Source organism: Haematobia irritans, chromosome 5 (genome assembly GCF_050003625.1).
Source record: "Haematobia irritans isolate KBUSLIRL chromosome 5, ASM5000362v1, whole genome shotgun sequence".
Taxonomy (NCBI): domain Eukaryota; kingdom Metazoa; phylum Arthropoda; class Insecta; order Diptera; family Muscidae; genus Haematobia; species Haematobia irritans.
The window spans coordinates 70,297,334-70,309,707 of NC_134401.1; the positions used below are offsets into that span (position 1 = coordinate 70,297,334).

General features: G+C 32.7%; 2 long non-coding RNA genes across 2 annotated transcripts; both read right to left on the minus strand.

Moving 5' to 3' along the window:
* Nucleotides 1–3,388: 3,388 nt before the first annotated feature.
* On the minus strand, nt 3,389–4,752 carry LOC142240392 (uncharacterized). Its single transcript, XR_012723259.1, has 3 exons — nt 4,639–4,752; nt 4,475–4,580; nt 3,389–4,415 (listed from the first exon to the last, which is right to left on the minus strand). It is a non-coding gene; the product is annotated as an uncharacterized LOC142240392 (long non-coding RNA).
* A 1,943-nt stretch (nt 4,753–6,695) lies between these two features.
* LOC142240393 (uncharacterized) lies at nt 6,696–7,273 on the minus strand. Its single transcript, XR_012723260.1, has 2 exons — nt 6,947–7,273; nt 6,696–6,889 (listed from the first exon to the last, which is right to left on the minus strand). It is a non-coding gene; the product is annotated as an uncharacterized LOC142240393 (long non-coding RNA).
* Between the last annotated feature and the right edge of the window lie 5,101 nt (nt 7,274–12,374).

Below are 12,374 nucleotides of genomic sequence, written 5' to 3' on the forward strand. Positions count from 1 at the left end.
TGATTGGTCAATTTCACGAAATAAAATTGCTCACTACAAGAAATGAATAAAAAATATCTTAGTCCGTTTAATGTAAACAAGCTTCAATGGAAAACGGTATTCACATTTCACAATTTCTTACCTTCAATAAACGAATATTGTTTTCCATTTTTACAATACCACAAAATACAAACACAGGTAATTTCACATGCATTCTGTCACGTTTACCACGTGGCCATTTGTTTTTGCACAGTTTATTTATTTCAACCCTTTGCTATGATTTGTTGTTGCGTTCAAAATATTTATGCACACATTTTGAATGCAGCAGACAGAATGTCGCCAATCATGTTTTTCAATTTACGCGAAAAACAAACACCCAACCGTTCGTTACGAGTTACTTCCACAGACTGATCTCTCCATCATACATTTTTTAATAAATGCCCATTCTCTTGTTCTCTTTTCGCTCTTTCCATTGCTCAAAATTATTCAATTTCAATCACAAAGGTGATTGGGTCAATCACATGTGTAATTGGAAACGGAAAAATGTTCACCCACGTTTGTAATTGAAAATTATTTCCGAATTGATTAACAAATTGATTGAATCAATTAATATTTTAATTGGAAACGTAACAAATATCAATCATTTTTTTAATTGGTTTTTATTCGGATTTGATTAAATAATTAATTGAATCAATTAACATATTAATTGAATCCGTTCCCAAATTCAATTAAGTGTTTAATTGAAAAAATTTTGGTGATAATTTTTTGTGTGTAGTAATACTTTTATTAAACTAACTTAAATTAAAATATTTGTTCAACTAATTAATATACATCATTAAAATTGTACCTAGCACTAATAATAAGATTAAGGTCTTCTGCGTTAGGTTTTCAAAAAAGAAATAAATAAATAGTTATAGCAATAGAAAAAAAAAACAATATGTTTTCATTTTATTTTTTCTCGACGTTTATTTATTTAGGACTTTCTGTCAACAATTTTGTATATATTAATTATCTTTTGATTTTAAATATTTAGTTCAGACTTACGATTTTGATTACATTATGAAAACTACACACAAAAAATTATCACCAAAATTTTTTCAATTAAACACTTAATTGAATTTGGAAACGGATTCAATTAATATGTTAATTGATTCAATTAATTATTTAATCAAATCCGAATAAAAACCAATTAAAAAAATGATTAATATTTGTTACGTTTCCTATTAAAATATTAATTGATTCAATCAATTTGTAAATCAATTCGGAAATAATTTTCAATTACAAACGTGATTGAAATTTTTTCCGTTTCCAATTACACATGTGATTGATCCAATCACCTTTGTGATTGAAACTGAATAATTTTGAGCAGTGGAAAGAGCGAAAAGAGAACAAGAGAATGGGTATTTATTCAACAATATATGATGGAGAGATCAGTCTGTGGAAGTAACTCGTAACGAACGGTTGGGTTTTTGTTTTTCGCGTAAATTGAAAAACATGATTGGCGACATTCTGTCTGCTGCATTCAAAATGTGTGAATAAATATTTTGAACGCAACAACAAATCATAGCAAAGGGTTGAAATAAATAAAGTGTGCAACAACAAACGGCCACGTGGTAAAGGTTTGAAAAAAAAATATATGACAGAACGCATTTGAAATTATCTGTGTTTGTGTTTTGTGGTATTGTAAACATGGAAAATAATCTACGTTTATTAAAGGTAAGAAATTGTGAAATGTGAATACCGTTTTCCATTGAGCCTGTTTACATTAAACGGACTAAAATAATATACTTTTTATTCATTTCTTTTAGTGACCAATTTTATTTCGTGAAATTGGCCAATTAATCCCATCAACTCCATCATTTTATCAAATATATAATAATATGTTTGCAATAAAAAAGTGGGTACCGTATTGATCTTTTAAAATTATAAATTTTTTTCACTCCTAGATTCACCTTGAAGTTGCGAAGTAGCGTTGGCATTAAATTGCATTTTTGTTTTACCTGCCTTTTTCAGTGTGAACCCAAATATTTTCTTTTATTTCAAAAGAAAAACAAAACTAAATACGATTTTGGGGTCGCAATATATAATTTTTTTGATCGAAATTTATAGCCAATTTCAATTAATTATTTAATTGAATGAATCAAATAGTTGATTGATTTTTGTCGCGAAATTAATTAAAATTTTAATTGATTCAATTAAAACTGTGATTGAATTTTATGTTAAAAATCAATCACGCTTTTAATTGATTCAATCACACAAATATTTTAATTCCGTGACAAAAGTCAATTAAATTTTTAATTAAAAATCGTGTTGGTTTTCAATCAAAATGGGTGATTGATACTATCATTTTCGTGATTGAAGACATTTCAATTAAAAAAATGATTGAATCCGCGATTTTCGTGATTAGGCCGGTACTATGTTCATTCTTGCGAACAATTTTTATGGAAACCATTATTTCGCACATAGAAAGCGGCGTTTTTTTAGGTAGCTTGGAGCGCTATTTTACAGGGAGCGATATTGGATTAAGTTGGTGGTGTTGCTTGTTTTTACAAAATAACATTTTATTTTTCCTTGGGCAATTGATCTGCTATTCCTTTGATCCTTTGTATAGTTTCGGAACAAAAATATGGTCCGTATTTGATTTATAAACCCGCACAAATAGTTTTTAATAAATAAATTATTTCTTAATTCACATTGCAAATGGCGCCGTGCTATAAACGTCAGTTTTTCAACACGAAAAAACAAAGTATCACAAATGGAAAAAATTTCGCAAATTTTTCGCATTTTTTGGTTTTGTATGGAGTTTCAACGCGAAAACCGAACACAGTACCGGCCTATTGAAATCAAAAAAAATTTTTTTGTGTGTACTTATATTACTATAAAGATGGACAACACGACACTACTAATATAATAATATAAATAATTGCACAATATGAGGGAGTCAAGTCTAGACTTAATACTATATCACAGAATGTTCCTTGTCAAGTTATCGCGATGGAATATTGCAGTTTAGCGTTGTCTTTATCTTCTTTTGTATTTATTGATATCTTCTGTCTCTGTTGGATTCGTAAGTGTTATGGGCAATCTTCTTAAGCACTATGATGAGCCATCCAGCTGCCCAGGGTTCCCAGGTGAGAGTCCCAACCCGCACATCATAGTCTAAGATGCCGAACAAAAAAAAAAACAAATAAAAAGGTACACAACAAAATCTTCCAAACTGTCACTTACAAAGGCTTACATCTCCAGACAAAAGGACTTTGTTCTTATGCCCTCACACTCGCCCACCCAACCATGGTTCCAAAGTCCTACTTACTGTCCGTTGGAACCCCATATACCACACTTCATCACCACCACATTACCTCTGACTCACCATTTCATCCCCCCTTAAGTCCACCAAATTACCAAGACATTATTTTGTTAAATCGTTATTTCAATACATATCCATTAAAATTTTTATTAACACGTAATGTAATTCTATACCTGACGCTAATTACAATACCAAATATCAAAACATTCATACATGAATACAAAAGCAATAATCCTAGGTCCTACAAAATTTCCGTTTGGGTTACAACTACAATAGCCTTATTAAAAATCCCTACCTAAAGGAGCTCACTTAGGTGGATATTTAAAAAAAAAAACAAAAGAAATATTTGCTGACAACAAAAAAAAAACACCAAACAATAATTTTGTAAAGCCTATCACATTCAGTTTCAACAAAGACTTAGCAATTTCAGTAATTTTTAAATGTTGATCAATTAATATGAAGCAAAATGTATATGTATATTAATCTCAAAAAAATTTTTACTGAATTATTCAACCTTAAGCCTAGTTCACCTAACACTAAAATTTCCTTCTCTCTCTAATATTTTATCTTAGAACTTAAAACAATATTCTACATTGAACTGCACACTTATCCCCTCTTATGAATAGACCATTTTTTTCCATCCAAAATTTTCCCAGTTTCAAATCTTTTCCTCAATAATTTACTCAAATATGTGCCCAGTTATTCCTTGTTCACTTCAATGTTCTTTACTCTGCCTGACCGATTTTAATAAATGCTTTCCTCTTGTGTTCCAGATAAATTACTTTCGTCCATCGGTCGCCTGTCACGGTATGGACTACTTGGGTTCTACGGTGTTATCGACCTTAGCAGTATGGTCCCTCTGTACTATCCTTATCGTCTCAGCGGACAAAGATATAGCGGAAGCACAACCCTTCCAAACCACAGGACTTTCCGTATAAAAAGTATAAAAATTACAGTACCTTGTTTCCTCTGGTAAGTATATTCCTCAAGTGTTCTCACTGTGTTAAGTACTCACAACCTTTGTTTTCTCTTACAGTCGCTGGCACCCTTTCTTTCGGATATGAATTCCTCCGGCTACTACCTTACTTGTAACCAAATCCAGCAGTATAAACGGGAGCCTTGGGCCAACCTTTCGTGTACAAAATGGATTAGCGTTCTGTCATGCCTCAACACATATTTCGGACTTACTTATTGAATATTTTGCCACCTTAGCATATATTTCTTTAAAAGAAATCAGCACTAAATACGGGAAAACCAATCGAAACGCAATTGCCAACACAGTATACTGTAAATGCTAAAATTAAATTCCTCCTATTTATAACCGCACAATTTTTTTCGCTTTTATAAAATACCTTATGAACACTTTCAACAAATATGCGATATATCAAATACACAACGACAACGTTACACTTTGTGCGAACTGAAACAAGGTACAACTCTTTATGAGCGCCACCGTCTCATTTCAGCCTTATATACCCCCCTATGCACGCTCCTCTCTGCTGTTACGCGCCAATTAATTCTCTCTCTCTGTACCTCGATAAATTTAAAAATGTCGTTCGAACTAAATTTGGCGGTTATTTTTTCATTCATAGTCTCAATACTAATTGTTTTTCCCCACTCGCCACTCAAGAATTCATAAAAATAAAAAATATAATCGGCCACTAATTATACTAAGATGCAGTATACTGGACTCCAAACCAGCCCAGGGGCCTGTCCCATGTCTCTCGGAGTGGAGGTCCCCATCTTGGTGAGAATTACAACAAAACAATATAGCCGGTGTGCAAACACACACACATTTATATATTCTCACATTACAATCCCCAAATACTGATTCTTTTGTCCATAACAGGAACAACGCCACCGGTTCACTACATGTATCTATCTCGGACTATATCTGCCTACGCCGTTCTCCAGAGCCCAATATATGTCTCCATTGAATACCGATACACTCCCACAGATTGTCTTATACCCCACCATTCTCTATAGCCGCAATTAGTATTCCCTTACGAGGTGCGCCACGGCAATCAGTTAATATTCCAACGAGTCACCACCAGGAACATCTACCCGCAACATAAGCTCTCAAGAGTGTAGTGTTTATTCTCTTTTTCTCTCTGTCAAGTACTCTTATGGCCAGTTTCTCATCTTCCGATTAATTTTAACCGGAGGATAGACCTCCGGTTAGTAAAATTTTTGTATGGGATCAGCTGTTTTATCGACACGATAAATAATAACAAGGCATTGAGAAACTGGCCCTTACTGTTTTGAAGTTAGCTTTAATATTTTGCGCTAGTCGGCTTCATGTTCTGCTAGCCTAGTGCCGACATTATTTCCCTTAATGTCATGCCTTTAGACATTTTGGCCAAACAGCTATCGCTGTGGTCGGAAAAAAGTTACGGTCACAGTTTGGTCCTCAAAATAATGCCAGATGTGCCTAACGTAGTGGATTACACTCTGGCGACACCACTTTTCGACAAAAAGTTTGAAACTCTAATTCCAAACAGTGAGGCGTGGTGCACACAGGCCCCGGGGAATAAACGATATATAGATTTCTACACTGATGTCTCCAAATTGAATGGACAAGTGGGTTTCGGAGTATATTCTAAAGATCTGGTACTTCGCAAGAGTTGGCGAGACTAGGGACTACCTTACATATTTCATACTGCGTGAGAAGGCTGTCATGATGGCAAATGTTCGATGGGAGAATTGCAAGGGTTGTAACGACACCAAGCAAATATGGCCTCATTTAAACTTAAACCGCACACTAGATATGCTAGTGTTCTCGAGACGTCAGATATCACTCCTGATATCTGCTATAACGGGTCGCTGCCTGATAGGCGATTTTGCAAAAACGATTGGCGCGAAATATAATGACTATTGTATAAGCTGTCATGATGCGGAGGAAAAGGAATCAATTAAACACCTCTTGTGTGAGTGTCCTGCATTTTGTGTAAGACGTAATCAAATTTTAGTGGCATATAGCTTTAGATTACTGGCGGACCTGGAAAACGTTAACTTAAGCAGTCTGCTAATGTTTTTCGAACAATGTGGTTGGTTCAACAGAAGAAAATAATCAAGAATGTTCAGCGGTTAAAACTAGAAGTGCCTATATGTCATAGGTACTTTTAGTCAATGTCCCTGCCAACATTTTTGGAATTTGACGACACTTCTGAGAATCTCCACCACGTCGAAAACAATCGTATACGATATCAAAAACTCGTCGGAAAAGCGCCGTCACTATTGAGAAGTTGTACCACGCAAAAGTTACTACAAAAAGGTTTCGCATGAGTGCAATTATTAGGTGCCTTTATAGATCAATTTAGAACGACGCCAATAAGGGACCCTCCAAACAATCAGAAAAAGTGCATTTTAAGATAGTTGTAAAAGAATCATTGTGGTCGAGTAAAACACGTTTGTTTAGATATTTATTAATTTGATTAAACATTTACAAATTCTTAAAAATATAACATTTATACCACTATCACATTACATTTAACATAATTTTTGGCATTAATGATGATGTTGAGTTACAAGTAGCGAGTTACATGTTGCTGCGTCTATCAACCAGTGTTTTTATTCCATGGAGGCAGCGTGTCTGTAAAATATCTGAAAAACAATCACTTTATTCCATTTGGAAAATCACCAAATTGTTCACCAATATACCTTTCACAATTTTAAGCGTATAATCTATGTTTTCAGAACTTTATTTTCGTTTTTATTTAATTAAAATATAACAAGCTGGATGCGCTTGGCGTTTCACAAAAAAAAAAATGGCTTTTTTAACAGTAGGGATGGCAAATTACTTGCATGTACTTTTTGATGTACCTTTTCATGATGGTTGAAGTGACATTTACGAGTCTGTGGTAACGATGAGGTTGAAATGGAACTTTGAAATGCTGGCAGGGGTGGTATCACAATGGACTGAATAGTATAAGTGAGCCTGAATCTTAATCGGGCCGCCACTTTAACCTAACCTAACCCAGTGCCGAGTGCTCGTTTTGTTGTCCCCACATACTTTTTGATGCATTGTTCTTGTTGGTTTTCATCACATGTAATTTCATACAACGTCATTTAGTTTCAATTTGTCTGTTTTTTGTTGTGTGGTAGATAGTTTACTGAGAGTTTCATTCGATCTATATGCTGCTACTGAGTTTTCGTCATTTATGATGTTCTCTAATGATTTGCTGTCTGTTAGCTTTGGGATGTACGGTACACTGAAAATCTTTTTTGTTGTTATAGTCTCTTCGCATTTTTTCTTTTGGTCCATTGATAATTTCTTGTACTAACTTGTTAATTATAGTCTTTGGATAATTGTTTGCTTTTAAGATGTTTTTAATTTTCATTCGATTTTCCGATTTAAATATTTCTTCACTCAATTGTATAACTTTATGGATGAAGTTCTTTGGGGTATTTATTTTCATATTGTATGGCTGCGTTGAATAAAAGTTTATCATCCTTCCCGATGCCGTTGGTTTTGCATACCCATTTGTTATCTTATTATCGTCATGCCCAAAAATGGAAATTCGCCGCGATTTTCCTTTTCGATAGTAAATTTTATTTTGTTGTGATATGCATTTAGTAATTTCATTATGATGTCTCCATCTTCCCTCTTGATGACAGCAAACAAATCATTTATGTATTTCGTTATACATTTTAATTTTACATTCATGTCTTCTAGTTCGTTTGATACGTCGTCCAGAAGTGTGTCAAGTACGATATCTGCGATCTTGGTGATAATGGGTTGCCCATTTGCATTCCATAAGTTTGTTGGTATACTTTTCCAGAGTACATAAAATAGTTATTGTCCTTTAAGGTGGTTATTAAGTTCGAGTTTAGCCGCTAAAAACGTCATTTTTTCACGATTACTTTTCTTTAATAATCCATTTTAAGGAATACAAACTTTGTGAAAATTTACTTTGGGCTTTTCCCCATCAAGTTATAATTGAATTTGCAACAAATATGTATAATTTCATGCATTTTTCTTACTGATTTAGTTTTCACTTTAGCGATTTTAGCGGCTAAACTCGAACTTAATACTCACCTTTAGACAAAAATTGAGAATCTTGAGAAATATTTGTTTCGGAATCGTTGTGTTTTTCTTCAGTATTTCCCATTTGTCCATAATATTCTTAATAGCTAGGTGTGTCGCTATATTTGTGAACAATGATACCACGTCAAACGAAACAATGATGTCGTCATCTTCCATACAGCTCAGGAGATTTGGCCGAAACACTTAATAATTTTAATTTTTCCCATTTTGTAAAGTGTTTATTTTTATGAAGCTCCGTAACAATTCTATTATTTATCTTCTCCAGTTTTTCTGTGGCATCAGCATCCATAATCTTATAAGTATTTTTATAGTTGAGTAGCTGCTTCATTTTCTCATTATATTCATTTTTGTATACAACTACTGTTTTATTTCCTTTGTCTGCGGTGGTAACCATAATATCCTTATTTCCTTCAATATAAGTCCGTTATTGAAGGTAATAATACCCAGTATAAATTTCTCTCTTTCATTATTTCTAGCGTTTCTTTTATAATTTGTTATCCTATTGGCTATCTTTCCCCTAATGTTTCCTTTTCTTTAGTATCATCTATGCTTTGTACCTATGGCTGATATTAGAGGGACTGGAACAAAATTGTTTTGATTAACTGGTAAAGCAAATTTGCTTCCCAGCGACAAGAGCCATTTACATTGCTTTGAGAATGGTACATCTCTTTTGTTGATAAACCATTCCTCAGTTAATTCAAGGTAAAATTCTGAAAATTTTCCGTCTTCAATTTCTGTAATTTCGAAGAATCCCAATAAACACAGGATGAGCGTTTTTCAAATGCAACAACTTTTCAGCTTGAGGGTAAATATAATTTTCAACATAAATTCAACTTGACTTGATATAGCTCATATTCAATACATCTTCAAATTGTTTGCGAATTACTTCCAATTTGCCAAAATGTTGACGAAATGTTGACGAAATCTTTGAAAAGGTGTTGAAGATAATATGAGAAAACTTTGACAAAACACTACCCTAAAATGCAACGAAAAAACCATTTGGTTTTTGTGCAACGAAGTTCGTGGTCAATTGCAAGAAATAAAAAAATGGAAAATTTTAGACAAATAAAATTACATTAATATAATCGTTATGAATTATTCTATACTACATTTAACAGAGTTTTTGTACTTCATTTATGTATGTCCTTATTTATGTATTTTTATGATAAATAATTTATACAAAATAAATAAAACCTGGACAGGAAAATAACCAAATAGTTTATAAAAATAGGTAAGTGAAAACAAAAAATGAAATAAAACTTTAAGGAAGTCACTAAATGCATATCTCTTTGCAGAAAACATTAAAAAGCTGACCGATGAAAAAATGGTGGACAATTAACTGGAACTGCTTCAAATAGTTTATAATAATTGGTACTTCAATATGAAAAATTAAATCAACATTTTAGAGAAGTCACTAAATTTAAATCTCTTTGCAGAAAACTAAAATCTTTGGATGCTACATTCTTGCAAACATTAAGAAACTGGCCAATGAAAAATGAGTGGCTTATCGACAAGAAAAAGTTTCCAGAAACATTACAAGTGCAACCAATTAAAATTGTTAAAAACAACAAATTGTTGAAATCAAGAACTTCTGGATGAAAATGTGCATCACATCTTCAGTTTAATTCATATGCTATTATCAGTTTAAAATGGAAATTTTGTGAATTCCTTCTGCTGGAAATCAATTCTAACACGCGGTCCAGTACGTTCCTAAATTGCCCGCATGTTAATAAATTTTAATGCTGTTTTATGACACCAAAAGGAAGGAAATCGAATTATCAATGCAAAAGTGTTTACTAATAATGTTTAAGATATTTAAAGTTTTGTTGTTTTTTTTTTTTTTATTTGTTGATATGTTTAATAAGATTATTATTTATCAATTGGTATTGCAGTGTATTATGAAGTGTAGTGTTTTATTATATATTTTTTTGATGAAAATTAATAAATTATACAAAATTCATAGAATTTTGCCTTTGGCTTCCAATTTGAAGTGGGGATATCGTTCAAATTATTGAGTAGCGATGCATTTCAATTTGAGGATAACACTTGAGATATTATTGCTAATGTGTTGAATTTCACTGTTGAGGGTAATGTCTGTTTTTTGTTGAGAATACGATTTTCTCAACAATTTCTCAACTTGAATATTACCCTAATCCTTTGGAAAAATGTTTGAAAAATATTTGAAATTTAGCATTTTTCAAACGTTTGTGTTTATTGGGATTCTTCGTTATATCGTGAAGGTGTGTTGGTGTTTTCATGTTAAAAGTAGATTCGATCTCTCTGCCAACTTTGCAAGCTTTGTTGCTGATTTGCAATAGTTTTTATGAATTAAAAGAATTGAAAAATAACAACAGTATTGGTTTTTAATGGCGCATAATTGCGAATTCCGAGTTTCCCTGACAACCATCAAACTAAAACAAATCAACTCGATGTGATGCCCCTTGCAGACTATAAGTTTATCCGGACGACAGTCGTGTCGAACATATCCCATATATTGGCCACATATAAGTTAAGTCCGAAGGCATAATCGATACTGCTGAATGTTTATGGGATCGATGACACATTTACCGATTATTTAGTCATCAACGAATTGTCGTATCAATTGGACACAATGTAAGGTACCTAACAAACACAGATATTCCGTTCGGAAAAACTTATAGTCTGAAAGACGCATGAACGGTGAAATGTTTTGGAAATCGAATGAGGAAAACGAGTCAGTGGGAACAAAGTATTAGAAATAGCCAAAGATTATCTGAAATAACAAGATGTCTATATGCTTCCTCTTTTTTTCCAATGGGCTCATGAGTTTAGGTCAATACATGTATGAGAGAGTTGGAAAAAAATAGGTATGATGTTACGAATCTAAAAAAGAAAAGAAAATGAAGAATTTTCAATGTGGTTAATAGGCCTGTTTCTGCTCTCTTTTCATTCAACATTTATGCCAAAAGAAATTTCTTCAAGTAAATTGTGTTTATTTTTATTTTGTTGTGTCTTTATTGGTACCGTATCTTTACAAATTACATTGCCACACAAGACATAATGACTAATATGCTTTATTTATAATTATATGATGATAAAAATGGCAATTTTAACGGCTAAACTGGAACTTAATACCCACCTTAAGTCATTAAATCATTAAGAGATGTCTATTATGCTCCCTGGTGTTCTTTCTGCGTTAAGTTTTCTACAGTTTTTCTGAGAAAATAGGAATTTTTACTTTACAGTTTTAATTTTGGAAACACGCCCGTAGTAGCGGCCAATTCAAAATGTTTTCCTTTTTTAACTTCTTTATTTGTCAATTGTTGTTTTTTTATCTCTTTTTGTTCGTGTTTTTGTCTAAACGAAAATTTTTAGAGTCACAAATTATTATACATTATTGGTCCCCCGAACACAGCTATTTAGACACACGATTGCTACGAATACAATTTTAAAGAGGAATTGGAGAAAATGTTGCAAAGAAACCTTCCAACAAGCAAAACAGATAACGAACGTGTGTGAACCTAAAGTCGTGCACTTTTATCTATTCAAGAACAAGCGGCAATTTGGACATCTTGTTATACCCCCATGTTCCGATATTCGGAATCGCAAATCGCAAACTTTTCTTTTGGCAATAATTTCTTAACCCTGAAACTTGTATAATTAAATATTGGCAATAGATTTCACTTTAATGAAAAGTTCAAATTAAAATTGTATTTGAGTCCGAGAGTATTTTTATTTTTACGTTAAAGCTGAGTACTATGTTCCGTTTTCAAGCTGAAAACCAGCTTGTTTTCACGGTTACTTTTTTAATTAACTAATTTAGAAATATAAAATTATTTGCAATCAATTCCTTGGATCTTTTCCATCCATAATTTGCAGAGACTTGATAAAAATGTTATCGTCTTCATATATATTTTTGCACTTTTAATTTAGTGTTTTGGTGAAAAACTCGAACATAGTACTCACCTTAAGGCCGGTACTAGGTTCATTCTTGTGAAAAAATTTTATAGAAACCATTATTTCGCACATAGAAAGCGGTGTTTATTTAGGTAACTTGGAGCG